Genomic DNA, 7,998 nt, shown 5'->3' with positions numbered 1-7,998 from the left:
GGTTTTCAAGGATGCTGGAGCTCCCTTCACAAATTTGTTCCTCACAGTTGTGGTAAAAGGTGTGTCCTCTGGGTACGCCATGCATGGGTCTGTGGGTCTAACCTGATAAATCCACTCTAACATGCCAATTTCCCTAAGCCTTTGGCTATCTTCTTCTACAGTATACCAAGGCAGGTCCGGTTCTTTAACTCGATTTACTGTAGGCCACTGCGTAATCCATGCTCCAGCGACTCAACTAAGGAAGCTATAGATCCCTTCCTAACTCCTCAAGCTTGAAACATTGAATGAAGAATCTATACTTAGTGGGCCCACATCAATAAACTCACACTGATCCATTTTTATGTTCCTTGCACCATTATCCCACACCCTTAATAGCCATTCCCACACATATTCCCCAGGTTTCTGTGTACATATTAGAAAAGTCAAGCAGTTCTTTTGAAGTGTAGCGTACCTCCTTCTGGGTCACACTTTGTATGTACTTCACCTTTTGGGACTCACTGAGACTTAAGTCTAGTTACAGGCCTAGAAGCCAAAATTGGTAGTGGGGAAGTGTTTTGAGAACATTCAGCATTGTCTTGTAAAGCATCTGCCTCACGTGATGCCCCAGACAACAACTCAGACAAGGGCTCTTTAGACACAGCTGGGTTAATCTCAGATGAGAGTGGAAGGGCTAATGGTTTTACTGGGAAGGGTGGTTTAGCAGAGAAACATGGAGTAATCTCTTCAGATGAGAGTGGGGGGCTGGTTCTGTTGGCAGGAGTGATTCAATGGAATTTAAGGGCTCAGTGTCCCCAGCTTCCTGATTATCTGCCATATGTCCCCATCCCATTTCAGGACCCCATTTCTTCCCAACCAACATCCTCACTTTAACTTCAGACACCTCTGGAGGTTGGCAGTTGAGTTGGTGTATAATTCAGCGACTCTTACAGTAAGACTCTGGGTTTGGTTTTCGGCAGTATCAGCTCTGTTACTATGAGAAATAAGGCTTTCTTTTAAAGCACAGGTGGAAGCTTTAAGGTCATTTATGCAGCACTTGAGGTTTGACTTTGAAGCCCTAAGGGCATCTCTTTCTTTCACATTTGTCTAGCAAAAGTAGGACCAACCAACCAGCTTCCTTATACTTCTCATTATGACAAAATTGTAGAAAGATATCACACATGCAATCACCCAGAGCCTTGTCTTTCACCAATACTTGATCTATTGGTGGAGATATTTTGCATATTTGTATTGTCACCTTAGCCATGGATTAGCAGTGCCCTCTTTACTACTGGAAGTAGAGTCATCAACATCTTTAAGACTGACCAGACTTGAGAACCAATTTAGAAAACTGGTCCTTAAAATTTTGTTTCTCTAGAACCACGCTCAGTACTAAATGCCTTAGGCTGGGTTATCTAGAGAAGCAAAGCCAGTAAAGTGTATAAATATATATATATAGAGAGAGAGAGAGAGAGTTTATATCAAAGAAGTAGTTCACACAGTTATAGAGACTGGAACATCCCAAGTATATGGGTCAGGATGGAGGCTTCTCCTGATTCACATAGCTGCAGGGACTGGCAAACCCAAGACTGGCAGGTCAGCAAGCAGGCTGTGAAGTTCAATGAATCCCAAGATCGTCAGGCAAGGCTGCAGGAAAGCTGCTAGCTCAAGTCCCAAGAACCAGAGGTCAGATGAACAGGAGCCAGCTGCAGTATCCAGCACAAGCAAAAAGCCCCTGAGCCCCACCAGAATGTCTGCTTATATTCAATGCAGGTCACATGCTCAAGGAAACTCCCTTTCAGTGACTGGCTACTCATAGCAGATCCCATCATGGAGGTGATCATATATGAACTCTCAATAGGGAAGTGATCAGAATATTATATGACTGTCAAAACACTGAGAATCATAGCCCAGCCAAGTTGACACACAATCTTAACCATCACATACCCTCTCCCATCCCTAGTATCCACTAATAATCCTTGCTTCTATATATTTGTTTATCTGATATAAGTGAGATCATACGGCATTTGTCCTATTTGACTGACTTACTTCACTCAACATAACATTTTCAAGGTTCATGCATCAGGACTTCATTTCTCTTTATGGCTGAGTAATATTCCATTGTATATATATACCACACTTCGTTCACCCATTTATCAGTTGATGGACCTTTAGGTTGTTCCACATTTTGGCTATTGTGAAAAGTGCTGCAATGAACATTGGTGTACCGATTTCTGTTTTCGTTCCTGTTTTCACTACTTTTGAGTATACACCTAAGATTGGGACTGCTGAGTCATATTGTAGTTCTATGTTCAACTTTTTGAGGAACTGCCCAACTTTTTTCACAGTGGCTGTACCATTTTACAATCCCACCAGCAATGGATGAGGGTTCCAATTTCTCCACATCCTCACCAACGCCAGTTATTTGTTTTCTGTTTTTTGATCATTGCCATTCTAATGGGAGTGAGGAGACATCTTCTCATGGCTTTGATTTGCAGCCCCTTCATGACTAATGAGGAGCCCTGGTGGCATAGTGGTTAACAGCTCAGCTGCTAACCAGAAAGTCAGCAGTTCAAATCCACCAGCCACTCCTTGGAAACCCTATGGGGCAGTTTTACTGTCACCTATAGGGTGGCAATGAGTCAGAACCGACTGGACAGCTCCTAACAACAACAACAGCAATGCGTAATGAGGAGCTCGGGCAGTGCAATGGTTAAGTGCTTGGCTGCTAACCTAAAGATCGGCAGTTCAAACCCACCAGTGGCCCCTCGGGAGAAGAGACCTGGCTATCTGCTTTCGTAAAGATTACAGCTTAGGAAAACCTATGGGGCAGATCTACTCTGTCCCATAGGATCGCTATGAGTCGGAATCAACTTGACAGCACATAACAACAATGGTTAATAAAGGAGCCCTAGTGGCACAACAGTTAAGTGCTTGGTTGCTAACCTAAAGGTTGGCAGTTTGAACCCATCCAGCCACTCTGTGGGAGAAAGACCTAGTAATCTGCTCCCGTAAAGATTAAAAAACATTACACACACACACACACACACACAAAAAATCATTGCTGTCGAGTCAATTCCAACTCATAGCGACCCTATAGACCCTATACGACAGAGTAGTACTGCCCCATAGAGTTTCCAGGGTTGTAAATTTTACAGAAGCAGACTGCCACATCTTTCTCCCACAGAGCGGCTGGTGGGTTCAAACTATCAACCTTTTGGTTAGCAGCCAAGCACTTAACCACTGTGCCACCAAGGCTCCCTCTGTAAAGATTAAAAAAAAAAAGGCCTAGAAAACCCTGTGGGGCAGTTCTACTCTATCACATGAGGTTGCTATGAGTTGAAAATCAACTTAGACGGCACCTAACAACAATTTTTTTTTTTTTTTTTAACAACAATAATGGCTAGTAACTGACATCGAGCATCTTTTCATGTGCTTGTTGGCCATTTGAACATCCTCTTTACTAAAATGTCTGTTCAAAACCTTTGCCCATTTTATGATTGGGTTGTCTTTTTGTTGTTGTTGTCTTAGTTATCTAGCGCTGCTATAACAGAAATACCACAAGTGGATGGCTTTGACAAAGAGAAATTTATTTCCTCTTTTCTCCCAAGGAGCTGCTGGTAGGTTCAAACTGCCGACCTTTAGGTTAGCAGCCAAGCACGTAGCCATTGCTCCACCCGAACTCCTCATTAGTCATTACAGTCGTTGTTGTTAGGTGCTGTCAAGTCAGTTCCGACTCACTGCCACACCCTATAAAAAAAAAAAAATTAGGTCAGGCTAAAAGGCCAAATTCAAGCATCAGCTCCAGGGGAAGGCTTTCTCTCTCTGTCGGCTCTTGAAGAAGGTCCTTGTCCTCAATCGTCCCATGGTCAGGAGCTTCTCCGGTACAGGGACCCCAGGTCCAAAGGACCCACTCTACTCCTCATGCCGCCTTCTTGGTGGTATGAGGTCACCAATTCTGCTTGCTTCCCTTTCCTTTTATCTCTTGAGAGATAATAGGTGGTACAGGCCCCACCGGAGGGAAACTCCCTTTACACTGGCTCAGGGATGTGACCTAGGTAAGGGTGGTGTTACAAACCCACCCTAATCTCTTTAACATAAAATTACAGTCACAAAACGGAGGACAACCACACAATACTAGGAATCATGGCCTAACCAAGTTGTCACATATTTTTGGGGGGACACAATTCAATCCATGACAGTTGTAGATGCTTTTTAAAATATATTTTGGATATTAGAACCTTATCAGATACATGGTTCCTGAATATTTCTTCCAATTTGTAGGTTATCTCTTCATTTTACTGATAAAGTCGTTTGATGACCAAATCTGTGTCTTTTTATAACTCAGAAGTGATTAGGTTTAGGACCCACGTACACTGGTAGGACCTCAATGGACTGATTGATTACATTATATTAGACTGCATTATGGAAGGCGGTTATATTACATTGCATTATGTGTAAGATGATAACACTTTGGAAGATAATCTGCTCTACCCAAGGCTGACTGATTTAATCACATGTAAGTACTCCATGACAGCAATTAGACTGTTGTTGTTAGGTGCTGTCAAGTTGGTTCTGACTCATGGCAACCCTACGTACAACAGAAGGAAACTGCCTGGTCCTATGCCATCCTCCCAATCATTGTTATGCTTGAGCTCATTGTTGCAGCCACTGCACCAATCTGTCTCATTGAGGGTCTTCCTCTTTTTCACTGACCCTCTACTTTACCAAGCAGGATGTCCTTCTCCAGGGACTGATCCCTCCTGATAACATGTCCAAAGTATGTGAGACATAATCTCAGCTTCCCTGCTCTAAAGAGCATTCTGGTTGTACATCTTCCAAGACAGATTTGTTCATTCTTTCAGCAGTCTGTGGTACATTCAATATTCTTCACCAACACCACAATCCAAAGGCGTCCATTCTTCTTTAGTCTGCCTTATTCATTGTCCAGCTTTCACATGCATAAAAGGTGACTGAAAACACCACGGCTTGGGGCAGGTACACCTTAGTGTTCAAGATGACTTCTTTGCTTTTCAACACTTTAAGAAGGTCTTTTGAGGCAGACTTGCTCAATGCAATGTGTCTTTTCATTTCTTGACCGTTTCTTCCATGGATGTTGATTGTGGGTCCAAGTAAAATGAAATCCTTGACAACTTCAATCTTTTCTCCATTTATCATGATGTTGCTTACTGGTCCAGCTGTGAGGGTTTTTGTTTTCTTTATGTTGAGGTGTAATTCATACTGAAGGCTGTGGTCTTTGATATTCATCAGCAAGTGCTTCAAGTCCTTTTCACTTTCAGCAAGCAAGGTTGTGTCATCTGCATAATGCAGGTTGTTAATGAGTCTTCCTCCAATCCTGATGCCCTGGTCTCCATAAAGTCCAGCTTCTCGGATTATTTCCTCAGCATACTGATTAAATAGGTTTGGTAAAAGGATACAACTCTAATGCACACCTTTCCTGATTTTAAACCATATAGTATCCCTTTGTTCTATTTGAATGACTGCCTCTTGATCTATGTACGAGTTCTTTATGAGCACAACTAAGTGTTCTGGAATTTCCATTCTTCTCAATGTTATCCATAATTTGTTATGATCCACACAGCCGAATGCCTTTGCATAGTCAATAAAACACACGTAAACAACTTTCTGGTACTCTCTGCTTTCAGCCAGGAGCCATCTGACATCAGCAATGATATCCCTCGTTCCATGTCCCCTTCTGAATCTGGCTTGAATTTCTGGCAGTTTCCTGTCGATATACTACTGCAGCCACTTTTGAATGATTTTCAGCAAAATTTTACTTGTGTGTGATATTAACGATATTGTTTGATAATTTCTGCATTCATTTGGATCACCTTTCTTGGGAATAGGCATAAATATTGCTCTCTTCTAGTCGATTGGCCAGGTAATTGTCTTCCAAATTTATTGGCATAGACAAATGAGCACTTCCAGTGCTGCATCCATTTGTTGAAACGTCTCAGTTGGTATTCAGTCAATTCATGGGGCCTTGTTTTTCACCAATGCCTTCAGTGTAGCTTGGACTTTTCCTTCAGTATCTTTGGTTCTTGATCATATGCTACCTCCTGAAATGGCTGAATGTCAACCAACGCTTTTTGATATAGTGACTCTGTGTATTCCTTCCATCTTCTTTTGATGCTTCCTGCATCATTTAATATTTTCCCAATAAAAACTTTCAATATTGCAACTTCAGGTTTGAATTTTTCTTTCAGTCCTTTCAGATTGAGAAACACCAAGCGTGTTCTTCCCTTTTGATTTTCTACCTCCAGGTCTTTGTATGTGTCATTATAATACTTGATTTTGTCTTTTCGAGCTGCCCTTTGAAATCTTCTGTTCAGCTCTTTTACTTCAACATTTGTTCCTTTCACTTTAGTTTCATTACATTCAAGAGTAAGTTTCAGAGTCTCTTCTGACATCCATTTTGGTCTTTCTTTATTTCCTTTCTTTTTAATGACCTCTTGCTTTCTTTAGTCCACAACTCAACTGGTCTGCGGTCATTAATGTTCAATGCATCAAATCTATTCTTGAAATGGTCTTTAAATTCAGGTGGGATATAGTCAAGGTTGTACTCTGGCTCTCTTGGACTTGTTCTAATTTTCTTCAGTTTCAACTTGAACTTGCATATGAACAATTGATGGTATGTTCGGCAGTCAGCTCCTGGCCTTGTTCTGACTGATGATATTGAACTTTTCTGTCAACCCTTTCCACAGATGCAGTTGATTTGATTCCTATGTATTCCATCTGGCGGAGTCCACATGTGTAGTTGCTGTTTATGTTGTTGAAAAAAGGCGGTTGCAATGAAGAAGTCATTGATCTTGCAGAATTCTATCATGTGATCTCCAGCATTGCTTCTATTACCAAGGCCATATCTTCCAACTATCAATCCTTCTTCTTTGCTTCCAACTTTCACGTTTCAATCACCAGTAATTATCAATGCATTCTGATTGCATGTTCGATCAATTTCAGACTGCAGAAGTTGGTAAAAACCTTCAATTTCTTCATCTTTGGCCTTAGTGGTTGGTGCGTAAATTTGAATAACAGGTTAACTGGTCTTCCTTGTAGGCATAAAGATATTATCCTATCACTGACAGCATTGTACTTTAGGATAGACCTTGAAATGTTCTTTTTGATGGTGAATTCAATGCCATTCCTCTTGAAGTTGTCTTTCCTGGCATAGTAGACCATATGATTGTCTGATTCAAAATGGCCAATATGAGTCCATTTCAGCTCACTAATGCCTGGGATATCACTGTTAGTGTGTTCCATTTCATTTTTGATGATTTCCATTTTTCCTAGATTCATACTTCATACATTCCATGTTCCAGTTATTAATGGATGTTTGCAGCTGTTTCTTCTCACTTTGAGCCATGCCACATCAGCAAATGAAGGTCCTGAAAGCTTGACTCCATCCACGTCATTAAAGTCAACTGTACTTCGAGGAGGCAGCTCTTCCGCAGTTGTATTTTGAGTGCCTTCCAACCTGAGGGGCTCATCTTCTGGCACTGTATCAGACAATGTTCTGCTGCTATTCATAAGGTTTTCACTGGCTAATTCTTTTCAGAAGTAGACCACCAGGTCCTTTTTCCTAGTCTGTTTTAGTCTGGAAGCTCAGCTGAAACCCACCTGCTATGGGTGGCCCTGCTGATACTTGAATACCAGTGGCATAGCTTCCAGCATCACAGTAACACACAAGCCCCCACAATTTGATAAACTGACAAACGAGTGTTTGGCTAAACAACTGGGAACCATAGCCGAGCCAAGTTGACACACAAAATTAACCATTACACCGGCTTTGCTCCCACCTTCCCTGTTCTCACCCTAGTCATCATGTCGTGCCTGTATCATTGTAATAGCCTCTTCCCTGGTTTCTGTGTCCCTCTCGTCTCACTAAAATTCTACTCATAGCAGCCAGAGGATCTTGTTAAAATATAAGCCAACCCCCTCCTTGGTTTGAATCCTTCAGTGGATTTCCATCGCACTCAGAATAAAATCCAGACTTCTTTCCAT

The sequence above is a fragment of the Loxodonta africana genome, chromosome 3 (genome assembly GCF_030014295.1).
Source record: "Loxodonta africana isolate mLoxAfr1 chromosome 3, mLoxAfr1.hap2, whole genome shotgun sequence".
Taxonomy (NCBI): Eukaryota; Metazoa; Chordata; class Mammalia; order Proboscidea; family Elephantidae; genus Loxodonta; species Loxodonta africana.
This window is presented reverse-complemented; position numbering follows the sequence as displayed.